General features: G+C 48.5%; 1 long non-coding RNA gene across 4 annotated transcripts in view; it reads right to left on the bottom strand.

Annotated features, from left to right (window-relative positions):
* The window catches only part of LOC308578600, a 125239-nt gene that overhangs the window by 99879 nt on the left and 7745 nt on the right, over window positions 1-17615 (bottom strand). The window contains exon 1 of one of the 4 annotated variants that reach the window (XR_014004019.1): window positions 15877-16272. The exons of the other annotated variants lie outside the window; for them this stretch is intronic. This is a non-coding gene — a long non-coding RNA (uncharacterized lncRNA). Of the gene's footprint in view, window positions 1-15876; window positions 16273-17615 lie in introns of those variants that run through there. 4 annotated transcript variants of the gene reach the window in all.

Genomic DNA, 17615 nt, shown 5'->3' with positions numbered 1-17615 from the left:
CACCACTCGCTCATGCGCAGATGGATACGGATTTTGTGGGGTGCACACGGACTCCCAGAACAAATTAAATTCGTATCCAGAGGGTCCACTGTGAATAGATAGATAGACAGATAGATCTGTGGTATAAAAACTGGACTTTTTTTACTGGAAGTTACAGGACTGAAACAAGTTACGCTGATTGGAAAGAAAGTAGTGTGTCCATCCCAAAACCTTTGCAGGTCCAAACAGTATTGAAAGTGTGATGGCAGGTAACTGTCCCAATACCATCATGAGCACAAATAATCATGAATGCATGGATAACAAGGACATCTGGAGGGAACCTGAGATTGCATTAGCTTTATTTGCAGCTGCATAACACTGCTGGGTTATATTCAAGGTAATCATACCACTGCGAAAAACATCTCTCTCCCATCCTATACATATGCCTTTGATTTGTTCTCCCTAAATGCAGGGCAGTGTGGAAGTGAAAGAACATACCTCTCTGCCTTTTTTCCTGTGTTGTCTCTGATGAAAAAGCACTTTCTAGGCAGGGTTATTACAGTAGTAATATCAAGGAAATTTTATGAAAAGGGAAACAATTCTTAGGATTTTTATTTTTTTTCTACTGCCATTACAGAAGATGACAGCTTCAGAAAACGGCTCACAGGCTTCTGTTTTCAGTTCTGATATACAATATGCTATTTGGATAACCATCGCATACACAACAGTCTGTATGGAGAAGCAATCTTACTAAAATATGAAAATAATTGCTAATTATTTTCCTATTTCCAGTTAGATTGTTTCTCTGTTAAGACTGATGTACAAGAAATCTCTCATCCCAATGCTTTTCTTGCTGGTCAGAATTGATCTTTGAAAAGAATGCAACCCTTATTTTCAGTATATTATTTACTCTGTTGGCAGTAAAACATTTGCTGCTAAAGTAAATTATTTCAGATGGAGTCTTCAAATCATTATGAAGAGTGCAGTTAAAACCCAGGCCCAATTAGCAAACTAAATGTACACTGCTAATCTAGCTTGCATATATTTAATTCCTTGTAATTCCAGATCGCTCTGAAGATATTATTTTTAAAAAAATAAAATAAAAATTGGCAAGTGTAAATAACTGACCTGTCGCCACAATGATTAATAGCTTTAGAGCAGAGGAGGAGACGTGGATCAGGTTGTTACTACATTCGTGCCATGTATTTCAGCTAAGTAAAAGAATCACCCTGATAACGCAGTAATTCCTATACACTGTGCCACAATAAATAAACATAATGGCTTTTAAACGGGGATAAAAAAAAACACAGGGATAATTTGACTGATTATGTTGCTGGTTTATTGGCTTTGGCTTAAGCTGTGTTTTGATTTCATTTCATATGGCATTTATAGCCCACCTTTCGTCCAAGGAGCTTAAGATGACATAGTTCATCCCTCCCTGCATTTTCTCCTCACAACAATGAGGTTAAGGTGAGAGACTGTGACTGGCCCATCTCCACCCAGTGAATTCCATGGCTGAATGGGAATTGGAACTCTGGTGTCCCAGGACTGAGTCTGACACTCTAAATACTAGACCACACCAGCCCTCAGTGCCTTTTGCACTGTTGTTTCTTTTTGATACCCCTGAAGATATGGGAAAATAATATCTGGGATACAGCAGTGTCTGAACATCTCACCAGACACAGGAAGGCAACTGAAGGGATAATGAAGAGAAACACCTTCTGGTATGTACTGAGCTGAATCCTAGAACAATGCAGCAGTCTGATTAGTCCACAGGAGCCACCCAATCCAGCTCCAGGTGGATCAAGTGAATCAACCAAGTGAATCAGCGACCTGATTGGCCTGCAGGAGCAGCCAATCAGGCTCCTGGATGAAGTGAATCAGCAACCTGACTGGCCTGCAGGAGCAGCCAATCAGACTTCTGGAGGAGGTGAATCTGCAACTTGATTGGCCTAAAGGAGCAGCCTGGAATTAGCCAATCACACAGGGCCCATTGTGTAAATGTATATACTGTATATAATGTATATACTGTATAGCTAGACGTTTAGGGGAAAGATTCACTCATTGCTACTATGAGCAGAATAAAGAGCATGAAATTCACACTCAACTCCAAGTATATTTCACCTTCCAAGAAACGTGGACCCCTTTCTTTAACTATGTTAATGACCAAAACCAAGATCTTGTTATACAAACCACTCAGTCTTCTCAGTGGAGAGGTTACGTTAACTAATAGATTTGAACACTGAATGTGTGAGCTTATGTCTAAAGTCAACGGATACATAGGCGCCGACTCCATGGGGCTTGAGGGGGCTCGAGCCCCCTCAAAAAATTTTTTGGGGGGGCTCAGCCCCCCCAATAATCTCGGGCGGGCGCCCTTCCAGCAGAGCGCCGCCGCCGTCCCCCGCCTCCTCCCCACCTGCTCCTTCGCCAGCCAGCCAGCCGCGCACCCTAATCGGAGAGCCCCGGCCGTCCCCCGCGAGATTAGGGAATCCCGGGGGCGGGGGCTCCTGCCTCGCTGCTTCGCAGCACCACCGCCACTGCCAAGGCACTGCCGGAAATCCCGCGAGAACAGGGGAATCCCGACTGGCCACACCTCCCAGCCAGCCAATCGGCTGGCTGGGGGGTGTGGCTTGCCCTATTTAGGGCCGGAGCCACTTTATTTGCATATTCATGAGCTTATTTATTATTCATGAGCTTTCCCGGGCCCCCCCAATATTTTTTCTAAGTCCGCGTCCCTGCAAGCACCTAGCTGCTTAACCTTTCCTCTAAAGCTAGGGTGCTTAATGGAGCAGCCTCGGGCATCCTCCTAGGACCTAGGCACACCTCCAAGGCCATGCTCCCAATTACCTTTAAATGAGTATACTGCCTTTGCATGGGGGGGGGGTTGTTTGCTTGGGAAGTTGCCTGTTTTGGGGAAGATATTGCCAGTTTCTCTGTCAGTGTTTTTGTCTTTGTGGGGGTGTAGGTGTTTTGCCTGGGGGTTTTTTTTTGGGGGGGGGATGTTGAGGATTCTTAGGTTTTATTCTGTGAAATATGTATTTACTACAGTTCCTTAGGTTTCCAAATGTGCCTCCAAGGATCGAAAGAGCCATGCTGTTAATTGCATTGGTGTGTTTCCACTCTCCACCCCATTCAGAAGCAGGGCCATTTAAGCAATTGTTTTATTTAGTACATTATCAGACAATGTTCAGTGAGTAGAATCTGCATTCCAGCTTCTGGGCTTTGAAAGAGTAACTGTTATAATTTCACCTGCACAGTAATGGGTATCACTACATTAATTTTTTTAAAATAAAAACATGCCAAGAGCAACAGCTCGAGAGACGTTTATGGGCCGGGATGCATAAAGGAATTAAGAGAGTTCTAAAATGACTGGGAACCTAAAAGCTTTCCATCAAAGCAGGCTTGTTCACAATGAAGAGGGCAATGCAGATTACTTCCACAACTTGAACTGCATCCACTTGTATGATTAATAAGAACACTATTGATTGTTGTCTTAGCATTTCATGTACTGATGGCTCTTTTATTTGGCAACAGAACATTTTGTTATGCCTAAAGACAAGCAGAGAAGAGGCTGAAGAATCTCAGCCCTGATGGAACTGCTTTTAAAGGATGTTAAGTAACTTCCTCCTCTCAATTTTTACTAAAGAAGAGTGCTTCTTAGCAACTCGGAAAAGTGGTTGCTCATCACCAGCTTTGTAAATAACATTCACAAGCAAGTTACTAGCAGAGTCTTAAGACGAGTTGCCTGTGCATTTCTACATTACGACCAAAAGCTAAAATCCTCTTTTGTAAAGATTAGGAGTATGTGAATATTTGTTTTTAGTCGTGTCCGACTCTTCGTGACTCCATGGACCAGAGCACGCCAGGCACTCCTGTCTTCCACTGCCTCCTGCAGTTTGGTCAAACTCATATTAGAAGCTTATATGTGAATATAGGAAGCTACATATACTGTTACAAAAGTTGGGTCCCTCCCGCTCTCTCTGCTGAGTGGTGGCAAGAGCCTATGGTGCTCCAAGAACTCCCCCAGGGTCTGTGGTCGTTTGTAGAATTAAGATATAGAGGAGACTGTAGTAGCTTTAAGAAACATGGCTTGTTCACCTATTTACACCTGTAGTCTGCATGGAGGGAGTCCAGATCTTACAGCATGGTCATTTCAAGAGGGACTTGTCCCTGTAGCAGTGCACCCCGCCTTCAGCCATCCTGCGCCAAAGTGGATCCCAGTCTCTTCTTCTTTCTCATAACCCCTTGCTACCAGTCTCCCTTTTCTTGCGTGGCGAGTTCCCGCCCCCCACCAAGATAAATAAACACACGAGACACCATAAATAAGGTTAATTGGGCGAATTAGGCCACAACTTTATTGAATTCAGGAATGAGAGGCATTGGCTTAGGCATTGGTCCTAACGACTATCCGGCTCCAGCCCATTTGCTGGAGACACGGTGAAGGGTTAACACTGATCGGGGGAGTCTCCCGCTGAGGCACGTCGGCTAAGAGCTCCCCCGGGTCACCGCTCTGGGGCGTGCCTTTGGCCCACACCTCCATAGGCTTCGGACAGGGCCACGCCCCCCGGAGTCCTTTAACGGACCACCCTTCGTTCACTGGGGGGAGGTGATGGCGTTCCTCCCCCCCCACATCCTCTTAACCCCTTCTTACCAATGCCTACCGCCAATGCCGAAGAGTTGTGACGAGTTGCTACGAGGTAGGCGAAAAACCAAAAGGCTGGAAATTGCCAATTGGGAAAAATTCCTACCATGCCCCTTGCGGCGACAGGCCGAAGCCCATAGCAAAGTCAGACCTACCTAAAGCCCAACTAAAGGGAGGGAGGGTGGGGAAACGCGGGGCTAGCCGGAGAAGAGAGGGCGAGCCCCCTCCGCTCCGGCCCTAAATAGGGCAAGCCACGCCCCTCCAGCCAGCCGATTGGCTGGCCGGGAGGCGTGGCCGGATGGGATTCCCCTGCTCTCGCGGGGGCTGAGACCAGCCCCCGCTCACGTGGGGAAGGGCGTGATGCCCGCAACCCCACCTCCTGGGGCAGGCCCGGAAGTGGCTTTGCGTGGCGAGTTCCCGCCCCCCACCAAGATAAATAAACACACGAGACACCATAAATAAGGTTAATTGGGCGAATTAGGCCACAACTTTATTGAATTCAGGAATGAGAGGCATTGGCTTAGGCATTGGTCCTAACGACTATCCGGCTCCAGCCCATTTGCTGGAGACACGGTGAAGGGTTAACACTGATCGGGGGAGTCTCCCGCTGAGGCACGTCGGCTAAGAGCTCCCCCGGGTCACCGCTCTGGGGCGTGCCTTTGGCCCACACCTCCATAGGCTTCGGACAGGGCCACGCCCCCCGGAGTCCTTTAACGGACCACCCTTCGTTCACTGGGGGGAGGTGATGGCGTTCCTCCCCCCCCCACATCCTCTTAACCCCTTCTTACCAATGCCTACCGCCACCGAGCAGCCGCTCGCCGCCAATACTCTCATGCCTGAATCCACTCCCTTATCCCCTTAGCAATATCCATCAGCCAAACATCGTTACCAGCATCCGAAAGATGTACGCCATCATAACGGTAGAGGGCCCCAAGATTGAAACGAATGCCTGGGTGACCAATGACCAACCCCCCCAGGGCTGCCACTCTACGCACCACCGCCCGATCCAAGGCTTTCCTAGCCCTATTTATAGCTATCGGGCACCTGCAATCTCTCCAAACCCGCCTCTCCATCAGCGAGGCCCAAATAATTGTGATATTCGGGTAAGCTGCCTTCAGCTCCTCGAAGTCGCTAAAAATGTGCCACTGCAAATCAATAGCCTTCCTGTAGGCTAGGTCGTTTTCCCCTAATTGTATAAGTAAAGCGTCTGGGGGGCCCTCTACTGCCGCTCTGGCCTTAACTGCCGGAAGCATCTCGGCCCAGCGCATTCCCCTCCGGGAGACCCAGGAAATGGTGATGTTAGGTGGAAAGCCCAGGCCTGGCCCGAGACCGGAATTAATGGCGCGGACCCTGGCCCAATGCACAATACTGTGCCCGATAATCCAGACGCGCACCCCCCTGTCACCTGTAAGAAATTGAGAGAAAAAAAGGCCACGGTCAATCACCATCACAGATTCTTTCTCAAATAACGTTTGTACGCATCAGACTTCCAACGACCTAAGTCCCTAATCCTTTCTGTTGTAAGACCCAGGTGCATTGCCGTGGTGGCTGCTCCAATCCTGAAGGAGTGTGCTGCAAAATCTGCTGCGGGGATGCCGCATGCCGCTAGCGCTAAGCGCATGACCCGCGTGAACTGGTGACGCGTCAAAGGTAAACCATCTGCGTGAATCAATAGAGGCCCTGCCGAGGTGACTCTCAGGGATAAGAAGCGCCTCGTGTCTTTTACTGGACATGGGCCAGGCCTGCCGGTGGCCATCAGCTGAACCAGAGCCCCCCTCCCGTGCTGGTCTGTTTTGGAGCTACGTATTCGTATTACCAGGTCCTCCCGTGACAGGGTAACATCACTTAAAAGCAAGCCCCGGGAGGAACCGTGCCAACCTGCTTCATAAACTACCTCCCCCACGCGCAGAGCTCCAAAAAAGGCAATGGAATACGCCGCTGAAAATAGGCGGGCCTCGTACTTTGACCAGCATAATGCCCGCAATTTTTTATGGATTTGGGAAAGGATGTCGAATGATATCGGCCTTCTTGTATCGCAGTTTGGGGGCTGTAGCCTGCGCCAACCCTCTAACGTCCTTCGTATAACAAAATCGTCACAAGGGTCAGTGGAAAATACCGCCTTGCAAAAGAATGAAATTGCTGCGGCTTGAAGGTTGAGGGTTCTGGGGGCGCGGCCCAATCGTCTTAGGTAAACTAGGTAAGATAGCACCTCAGGCTTGACGGGAGGGGCATTGCTCTTGATGGTTCGGGTTTTGTCACGGAATTGTAAAAAATCTGACCAAGCCTTCTTATACGATCTCAAAGTGGAAGGTGCCAATGAGGCCATTACTCCCTGAATCACTTCTGGCTCCCAGGCCTCTGGTCCCCATGCCTCAGGTCCCCAAGACTCCACAGATGTTCCGGGAACGGCTGCGGCAGAAGCTGTGCATCCGGTGCCAACGAGCGGAAGCGGTCCATCTGAAAGCGAGATAGGGCGTCCGCGATGTCATTATTTACACCAGGCACAAATTTTGCAGAGAAGTGGATGTTGAGCTCTAAACACCGGAGAACGAAGGAACGTAGGAGGACGCCTACCCTTGGTGACCGCGCGGCCTGCCTAGAAAGTACTGCCACCACGGCCTGATTGTCGGTGTGGAAGCACACCCTATGGTTACTAAAGGTTTCCGGCCACAGGTGCACCGCCACTACTATCGGGAAGAATTCCAGGAATGTTAAATCTCTGGTAATGGGGCCCCCTTGCCAGTCGGCGGGCCAGCGCTGAGCACACCATTGGCCCCTAAAGTAAACGCCAAACCCCTGAGAGCCCGACGCATCCGAATGGACCTGGAAGTCAACCTGCAGTGACAGGTTGTCCTGCCATAGAGAAATGCCGTTGTAGTTCTGCAAGAACTTCAACCAGACTTCCAGGTCGGATTTCACTTCCTTGGATAGCCGCACCCTATGGTGAGGGGAACGCAGCCCTGCTGACAACTTCGCAAGGCGGCCACAAAATGGGCGGCCAGGGGAAACCACGCGGCAAGCAAAATTTAAGTGGCCTAACAGTGACTGGATTTGCCTGAGTGTAACTTTTCTTAGGGGGAGCAGCTGCCGAATCAGGTCGCCAAGCGCGATGAGTTTTTCCTTGGGAAGTTTTGAGGTCTGAGCGACAGTGTCCAGCTCGATACCTAAGTAAACCATGGTCGTAGCCGGACCCTCAGTTTTGTCGGCGGCTAAAGGAACCCCCAATTCCCCTGCTAGTGATATGAAGGCTTCAAGGAGCTCTGAGCACTTAACCCTGCTATTGGCCACGAGGATAAAGTCGTCCAGGTAGTGCGACACGCCCTCGGCGCCGGTTCTAAAGCGAAGCGCCCAGTCCAGGAAGGTGCTGAATGCCTCAAAGGCTGCGCAGGCCACAGAGCAGCCCATGGGCATTGCTTTGTCTACAAAATACGCCCCCTCAAATTTGAAGCCAAGCCACCGGAAATCTTCCGGATGAACTGGCAAGAGTCTAAAGGCCGACTCAATGTCACATTTTGCCAGCAGCGCACCCTTACCGAACTTGCGTATGAGCTGTACCGCTTGGTCAAAAGTGGCATATCTAACTGTGCAGAGTTCCTGTGGTATTGCATCGTTGACGGACCCCCCTTTTGGGTAGGAGAGGTTGTGGATCATGCGATACTCACCGGGCGTTTTTTTGGGGACTATGCCTAGCGGGGATATATGGAGGCCTTCAATTGGGGGGACTAAGAAGGGGCCGGCTACCCTTCCTGCTTTTATTTCCTTACTAATTTTCTTCTGGGCAACCTCGGGCATCTCCCTCACCGATTTTTGGTTTGGAGGATCACTTGAATTGGGGGGATAGGCTACTGGGATCCTGAAACCGTTACTAAAGCCCTCCCATAGGTATTGTGCTGCCGTCTTGTTAGGGTAAAGGTCTAAGAGGTTTTTTAGCGGGGGCAACTTGATGGGGGACCAGGCTAAGCCCAGGCTGAAATTACTGTCTGCCACCTTGGGGTCCAAATGGCGCCCCATGGCCCCCTCTCGGTCCCAAGTTATAGGCGCCTCTCCCACCCCGAAAGGGCTGCCTCCCTTTGGTGCAGGCAGTGGCAGGGTGGTTACCGAGGCATTTTTCGCACTCGTGGCTGTACTTACAGACAGCCCGTGCACAAACCCCCTTGTTGTACTCCCAGCACAGCCGCCTCTGCTTTGGAGCGGTCTTCCAAGATCTTGACGAATCCTGGGGCTTCTTTTCAACGAAGGGACCCACGTGTTCTGACCAGTAATTCTGGTCCTTCAGGTCCCAGCGCGTGGAAGACAACTGTGATGCATTTCTGCGGAAATCTTCATCATAATTTAGGGCAGCAATATCCCCCGCTAAATCCCGCGCCCTCCTGACATGAGCCAAGTACGCAACCAAATGCATCGCCCGCTTTGGATAAGCCGCGCTGACGACGCCCATAAACACCTGGAACCCGTCCAGCCAGTTGTCAAAAGTACGTTCGGGTCTGGGTGTCCTGTACTTGCGATTACCATACTTGCGTTTCTTCTCCCCTTTACCCATAAGCTTTGCTGGAGGTATCAGTTTGAAAATATCTATAAAGTCCCCATTGAGGATCTTATTCCTCTTTCTCGGAGATAAGTGAGAGCCTACAATGAAATCCGTAGAGAGATTAGTGGACGTTTTAACATCCTGCAGCAATGCGCCATCCTTCCACTCGAGGGTCCCGTTAAAGGATTTCCTGTAGGAGTTGGCCCTCCTCTCATGCACCCATAAAGGGAGACCCACAACGTCCTCCCCGTGGCCCCAGTACTCCTCCCTAGGAGCATCGCTATCTGAATCGGAAGAAGAAGAGGTACCTGAATCATCCTCTGAATCCGAATGCCTGCACTTCTTCTTCTTCTTTGAGGTGTGCTTCCTCTTCTCTTTCCTCTTCCCCGATTGGCTCTCAGGAATGGCTTGATCCGGAACGGCTACCGCCTGCGCCGCTTGCGTCCCCTGGGCTTCCTCGTCGGAAGAAGAACTTGAGGCACCCTCGGCTGGTGCTGTCTGCAGTGGTGGGTTCTGAAAGAGACTTGGAACACCTGGATCCTTTTGCAGATTAGTAGACCCAGGACAATGAACGCAAGCCTTACCCTTTCTGCCTCCCCTCGGGGCCCCTCTTGCCCTGCCTGGGCCGGTTGACTGTGCCCGGGTATTCCTTTTGGGCCGTGGTGCTGACTCCTTGGCTGCTGTCAGCGCTGCCACCGCGGCTGCAGAAGTGCCGGGAAGTTGCACCTCGTTAAGTTGTGTGTCTGGAATGAAATCCTGTGTGAACGCTCCTGGTGCCTCCGCCACAGGTACCGCCACCACCGGTGCCGCTGTCGATGGTGCCCCTGGCGCCAGTCCTGGTGGCGCTGTCACTTGCGCTGCCGGTGTCGCCGCCCCTTGTCCTGAAGATCTATGCCTATAGAAATCTTGAAATGCTGTGAAAAAATCTGCCAAGGCTTGAGGGTTACTTGGGATTACAAAAGGTTGGGGCTCCTCGAGATTCCCCTGAGGCCCTCCAGCCGCGGTGGAGTTTACTTGGTTACCTTGGCCGGACATGATGTGATCTAGATGCTTGCTTATCTTGATCAGTGAGAAAACCAACCACGTAGTACGGCTAATGTGCGTAGCTCGGTATCGTCAGCACTAGCAAACCTTAATGGAATGATAGTTAACACACCCAACCACTCCTGTTCAATACTGTGCACCAGTAACACCAGACAATGACTTTAGCTCAGTATTGTCCGCACTCGACCCAGTTGCTCAGAATTGTCTTCCCTGGATACCCACCAAAGAGCGCTTTATTATATATGTATACTATTTAATTATTTGTTTTTCTATGTATTGCCGAATAGATTGATTGCAACTATGTCGCAATTAAAATTCGTTTAGAGCAGGTAAAGCAATAACATGTATTGGAACTTAAGGCTCCTGCTTCTTATATCATTGACTTCAATTTAAATTGGAGCAGGTAGGTAAATTGTCTTGTGAAAGGCAAATGAGTTGATTTTCAATGCAAGCCTAATCAATTAATTATATCTATATGTTAAGTATAACCGTGAGATGCTAAAGCACTTTAATTAAACTGCTGTTGCGCCTGATTCACCAAATGAATTTCAAGCAATCACCAAGTTAACCTGACTGACCTTAAAGAAGCAATTTACGTAATTACAATGGCCCCTACCTTAAGCAGAACCTTAATTTATGCAGCACCTTATGCAGTTAAAATCCCCAGCATTAATTCCGTTATGCAATTAAATCCCCTGAGTCCTTCCGAATTTAAAACCAACCAGCCAAATTAATACACTCTTTAACTTGCTAATGAAATCCCTCTGCGCTAAATTAGAATAAAATTAGACTATCAATAAAAGAACGGAGGTGGCTCGTCTGAGTTGAATTAAACTATTAAATTATTATTTAATGGAGATGAGGTGCCTTGGGAATGAAATGCTGGAAAAACCAATCAGAACTGAAGAAAATAATAATAACGATAATAATAACACAAAACCAAATACCTCAGATAAATTGTTTTCCCAATTAAAGCACTTTAAATAGTACTGTCGCTTAATAAAACTTTTCGTTTAAACGTGGTAGCAGTCAGCAAAATGCCTGATGTTCAATAATAACAGACTGTTGCTCTAAAGCAATGGAGCTAGCAGGCCAGCCCTTCTCCCAAAGCCTTGCCAACTTTGAATTAGCTATTACGCACAAAGGAGGCTTATTTCCCACGTGGCTTGCCTCTGCCAAAATGGCCGCCGCCAAAGGGCCACGTGGTCACCCAAAATGGCGGCCGCAAAGCTATCCCGTTGCCTAGCGACGGCGTAGATTGGCCCTGAAAAGGCAAGGTCTGCCGAAACCCGAGATCGAACTGAAGGGCAGCCTGTAGGCGAAGCCAAACCCCGCAAGAGAAACGGCCCGCAACAGCCAGGAAAAGCGCCCACACGGCAAGCAGGGAAACAGCGCGCTCCCAGGATCAGTGGCTCAACCTCCCGCCAAGTTCAATCCCTTTAACCCGATACAACCTGTTCCCGGCGGTGTGAGGGTAATCCCTGCAGAGCCTCGTGGCTGGAGCGAAGGAGGAAGGTGCCGGAGGGAGGCTGTTCAGGAGTAATCAGCTGGCTGGCGGCTGGCGGAGCCCAAATGCAGAGCCTCGTGGCTGGAGCGAAGGAGGAAGGTAATCAGCTGGCTGGCGGCTGCCGGAGCCCAGCAGCTCTCGGAGGTGCCGCTGCCGCACGTGGTCTGCGGACGCGATGCGCGATCCTTCCTCCGCTGCTGAAGACCTACGAGAATAAGCCCCCCCAGCTAAACCTTAAGTGATTTCAGCTCTTTTGGCTGGCTCGCGTTGAAACGGAGCACGCCAGCCGGCAGGGAGAAAATACCCTGCAAGTGATTTCAGCTCAGAGGTAGAGGAGCGCTCCTCAGTGCTCCTACAAAATGACCACGGGGCGCCTATCGATCGGCAGCTAAGCTTAGAAAGATCCGCGCCTGTTGCGCTGAAGCTCCACGTGTCCGAAGAAAGAAGGCTCCAACGACGAAAGGATCAGCTGGAAACGCGGGGCTAGCCGGAGAAGAGAGGGCGAGCCCCCTCCGCTCCGGCCCTAAATAGGGCAAGCCACGCCCCTCCAGCCAGCCGATTGGCTGGCCGGGAGGCGTGGCCGGATGGGATTCCCCTGCTCTCGCGGGGGCTGAGACCAGCCCCCGCTCACGTGGGGAAGGGCGTGATGCCCGCAACCCCACCTCCTGGGGCAGGCCCGGAAGTGGCTTTGTCACCTCAAACACAACCTTCCAAACCCCTGTTTCTGTTCGCACCTCAGGGCAGGAGGGGAAGGACAGTGCTCTTGCATTGCCAATGGCCCTCTTTGTTTCTTAATGGCCCCAGCCTGGCCAGGTCGTTTTGCATAGACTAGCCCAAGAATTCCTCTGAAGTTTGTATTTCTCCCTTCACGTTACAAATCATCAAAAATCCACCACTGATTAATTTATTGGGTTGCTTTTTGGGGGGTCCCCCTCCCAAATCTATAACACTACTGAATTAGACCACTGGCCTATCTAGCTCAGTCCTGTCCACACAGACTGACAGCAGCTCTCCGGGATTTCTGAACTGTCCATCCTAGCATTGTCTGGAGATGATGGGACCTTATACCTGCAAACCAGATGCTCTATCACTGAGCTAAGGCACTTCCCCAAATGTTGGAGGGCATGCTTGAGCGCCATGCCAGGAAATGCTTCACTTGCTGCTTTATACTGAGTCAGATCATTGGTCTATCTAGTCTCCTAACTCCTCTCAATACCCTTAAACTCCTGGGGTAGGGGGAGTCTTGGCTGTAACTCTACTTTAAATGCATAATGCAGATGGGACCTGGGCTAGAGCCATTTTGCCTGAAGAGCCTCTTCATGGGTGTGTGTATTCTGCTATGCATCTAGACCAAGCATTCCCTGTTGAATGAAATGCTACTCGAACCACATGTGGACTGGTTGCAATTCTTTCAGGAACAAAGCAACCCACTTGACACATACGCTTATCTATGCCACTTACTTGCTGTCTTCTGGCAAGGGGCTTTGCAAAAAGGTCACATTCTTATGAAATATAATTACTGTATAATATTGCACTCTAATCCTAATTACAAATGAATTATTATTTCTAAAGGCACTTGGCACACAGCACAAAACCAAAATAGAAGACAATCCCTGCTGGCAGGCATGCCTGTTAAAATGTCACAAACATTTGCAGAGAAATGTCACAGTCTGTACCTCTTGCATCTCATGACCTTTTGGCCTCACTGTTAACACCCCCCCCCCCTCCCAGCTATACATATGTAAAACCTGCTAGGGTCTATGGAAGCCTCTGCCAGCGTATGTGGTGCTCTGGCACTGCACCAAGCTCCCCTGTATAGTCCTCCCACTCTTAACAAAATGTACAGTTCAGATCTGGGTTTCAACAGATATTTCTATACCCTCCCTTTATTCCTGCTGCCACCACAGATTCTATTTATCTTAATATTCCACTCACAGCATAGCCAAATATGAGACATGTGGTATAACGCAACCATTTGTTAAACATCAATAATTAAAAGGGTTTTATAATTACTTGGTGTAAAGCAGAGGTTCCCAAACTTATTTGGCCTACCGCCCCCTTTTTAGAAAACAAACTTCAGCACCCTCTTGGAAATCTACCTTCTTTAAGCAAACAAATAAAAAGATGCGGCAACAAATTTGCGCTTCCTTTAGGTATCTATATTTCTACCTATGTCCTACACATAGCAAAGAAAGATGTTGTTGTAAATAAGACACCCTGAAGATAGAAAAATCCATGGGGTGGACAGGAGTGAAGTCTGCTGGTTCAGTCTGATCTGCCCCAGGGGCAGGGCTGGCACCGCAGCCCACCACCCATTGGCCAAATAGGCAGGCAAGCTCCAATCCCATTCCTGAGCTTGAATGAAGCCAAAAAGAGTTCACCCTAGGCTGGGAAACACACATACACACACACACACCCCAGCATGACCGCTAGATCCATGAGAGGTGTTGTCACCATTCCACAACAGATGCCCGACCTGGCAGTAAGTGTCATTACACAACAGATGAAACATGTTTTTTTCTAATTTCTCTTCTTTCTTTATGCTTCCATAGCCCCCTTATTTTTATTCAACGCCTCCTGATTGCACCTGAGGATACTACCGCCCCCCTGAATCGTTCCAGCGCCCCCGGGGACGGTATGGCCCACTTTGGGAAACACTGATGTAAAGCATATGTTTTCAGTTTATCTTATTACCTTGTTGTTTATACAAAATGGCTAATACACTACTAACCTTATTTTAGATAAAAGAATTTTGCTCCCCATCCACCGCCAACTCTCATGCTATCAACCACCCACTCCCAAACTCAACTCCAGCTCAACTGACTCCAAACTCAGCTAAACTGAACCTCCACTGTCTTGCCATCAGTAGTCAGACTTGCTTTTTAAACTCCAATTCACGACCAACATTCCAAACCCACCCTCTCTCGTTCTCTGCCTAACATTTTCCTTACTTCCTCTAATATACTTACCTATACATTAATTACTCTGTTAAAACACATGCATACAATTATTTAGTGGTGTCCGCCCTGTGGAACGCCCTCCCATCAGATGTCAAAGAGATATACAGCTACCTGACATTTAGAAGACATCTAAAGTTCAGGGAAGTTTTTAATGTGTGACATTTTAATGTATTTTTAATCTTTGTTGGAACCCACCCAGAGTGGCTGGGGAGAACCAGCCAGATGCACAGGGTACAAATAATAAATGCAATCCTAAAAAATGTTTATTCAGAAGTAAACCCCATTGAGTTCAATGAGAGCTTACTCCAGAGGATGTGGTTTAGGACTGAAGCCTAAAAGAGCACCTTAACAGACTTGCAGGAGAATCATAATGCCATCCACACAGAAGTAAGTTACATTCTGTACAATTGGGCTTCCACTGTTAGGCTGCAATCCTGTACACACTTACTTGGGAGTTACCCCCCTTCAACACAGTGACTTCTGAATTCATTGCATATTCTAAGTATTTTTGCCGAGAAATCTCACTGAGTGAAACGGGTCTTACGTTGCAATCCTCACCCCACTTACCACACAGTAAGCCCCACTGAATTAAATGCAACTTATTTCTGAGAAGACATAGGATATAACCTTTCTAACTAGTAAGTGGGCTTAGGTATGGGTTCACTGTGGCAGAACTATAACGTATTATATCATTCACATTGGGATGATGGGTGCATTTTGGGTTGCCAGGTCAGGAGCATCCCAGACCCTGAGATTTCATGGCCCAAACCTGAGACCTAGAGTCAGGCCCCAGTGATGCCATCAAGCATGATTATATTAAGTATCTGATAGCATGTCATTCCAATAAGAAACACAAAATCAAATACAAATGAGCAGATATGTCACAGCCTGGAAATTAAGATCCATAGCAAAAATGGATGTTCCCAGGTCCAGCTGAAGTGAGGGGATCATTCCTTCTGAGCACTTATACAGCCTATGCTTGCCGTGAACGGTGCTTGCGAACAGCTGGTGCTAATGATGCAGTTGGCAGTCAGTAGCTTATGCATTTACCTGACTAACTATACCCTCCTCACCAAAACTTATGCCAGAACTTCCCAACCCAGAGTTTTATTTTCTTCTGCCTCAGAGGCAGCCCACACCTCACCTGTTTTCTCCCTTAAATGATTCACCTCATCCCCACTCCACTCCACTCCAAATGAAAATAAATAATCAATACCTCCTCCAGTCCAGACTTCAGTTTCCATGGTCTCTCAGCATTCTGGTCTCCCCTGATCAATCTTTCCGCTTGCTTCCTCCAGCTCAGTTGATAAAAACAAAAGGCCATCCAGGAGTTGCTGTGGGCGGCAGAGGCAGCACAGCTCTTGCTCCTTATGCGCTCCTCTCACTTCACACCAGGTGCCTATTAGCACTCATGGCTCCCTCCACTGGAGCCCATTTTGATCACATTCGAAACGTACCCTTGACACCGACAAGCACACACCAGCTGACAGCCATGAAGAACATCTTGTACTGTGACTATTCTTATTGTAATTATTTGTATGTTTTTAATAGATTTTAGATATGTATACTATATGGTAACTTAGCAGTTCAAAAAGCACACCTGTGCAAGTAGATAAATACATACCACCACTGCGGGAAGGCATACGGCATTTCCGTGCACTCTGGCACTCGTCGCGGTGTCCCGTTGCGCCAGAAGTGGTTTAGTCATGCCGGCCACATGACCTGCCATACCCCATAGTCAAATTTGACTGGATTTAATTGTCTATGGGTCCTTCACCTTTACCTTTTAGATATGTATACATTTGTTATTCTATCAATGTCTTTAATGGTTGGTTGTTTCTGAGTTTTCAGTGGTTCTCATATTTGTCTGTAAGCTTCCTTGAGTCCTTTCAGTGAAAACGGCAGGGTATACAGTGGTACCTCGAGTTAAGAACTTAATTTGTTCTGGAGGTCCGTTCTTAACCTGAAACTGTTCTTACCCTGAGGTACCACTTTGGCTAATGGGACCTCCCACTGCCACTGTGCCGCTGCTGCCCGATTTCTGTTCTCATCCTGAAGCAAAGTTCTTAACCTGAGGTACTATTTCTGGGTTAGTGGAGTCTGTATCCTGAAGCGTCTATGTTATGTATTGGGTTTAACACATTTTATGTTACAAGGCGCATTCTAACCAATCGTATAAGCTTTGGTAGACGAACGTTCTAATGGCAAGTAAGTGCATGCACTTTCAACTGTCAACTGTCAACGGTCAGTTCATGCTCGTTATTATTATTGTGTTGTCCAGTCGTTCAGTTCTTGTTTTCCTATGAGTAAGCTGTTGTCGCTGACAAATGTTGAATAAACATAGTTGAGGAACTTATACTGCCTTGGACTTCTGACTTTTTCTTAACATTTAACATTGGCGACTAGGATGGGATAGATGAACTCCCGCTGGCTGCCAGAGGCCCAAGACCGCACCGCAGCACCGTTGCCTGCAGCCTCACAGTTAGCGCGAACTTACTATCACGCTGGACTCAGCAAATAGTCCCAAAAACGAGACCGCACCTGCCGCATCTTCGCAACCACCCACAATCACACAAGTGACTGCTCCTGTCCAAAGATGGCCACTACTCATAGTCAGCTGCCACTGGACTTCGATATGAGCCATCCTGCAGAATGGTCGCAGTGGCTCCACCGAATAAGGAGCTACGTCCGACTACAAAGCTTCACTAGGGAGGCAGACAAGGTGGATGTGCTACTGACGGTGCTGGGAAGTTCCGCCATCACTCTACTGGAAGGTCTAATGGCACCCAGGGACATAGAGGCATGCACTTTCAATGAGCTGACACAGGCTATGACAAGACACCTCACGCTTCAGCCAACTAAGAACCACCGCTGCTATGACTTTGCACAGAGAAAGCAACAAGCGCAAGAGTCAGCGAGTGAATACATCACAGTGCTCTGGGCGATTGTGATGTA

The sequence above is a fragment of the Podarcis bocagei genome, assembly GCF_964188305.1.
Source record: "Podarcis bocagei genome assembly, chromosome: Z".
Classification (NCBI taxonomy): Eukaryota; Metazoa; Chordata; class Lepidosauria; order Squamata; family Lacertidae; genus Podarcis; species Podarcis bocagei.
This window is presented reverse-complemented; position numbering and strand designations above follow the sequence as displayed.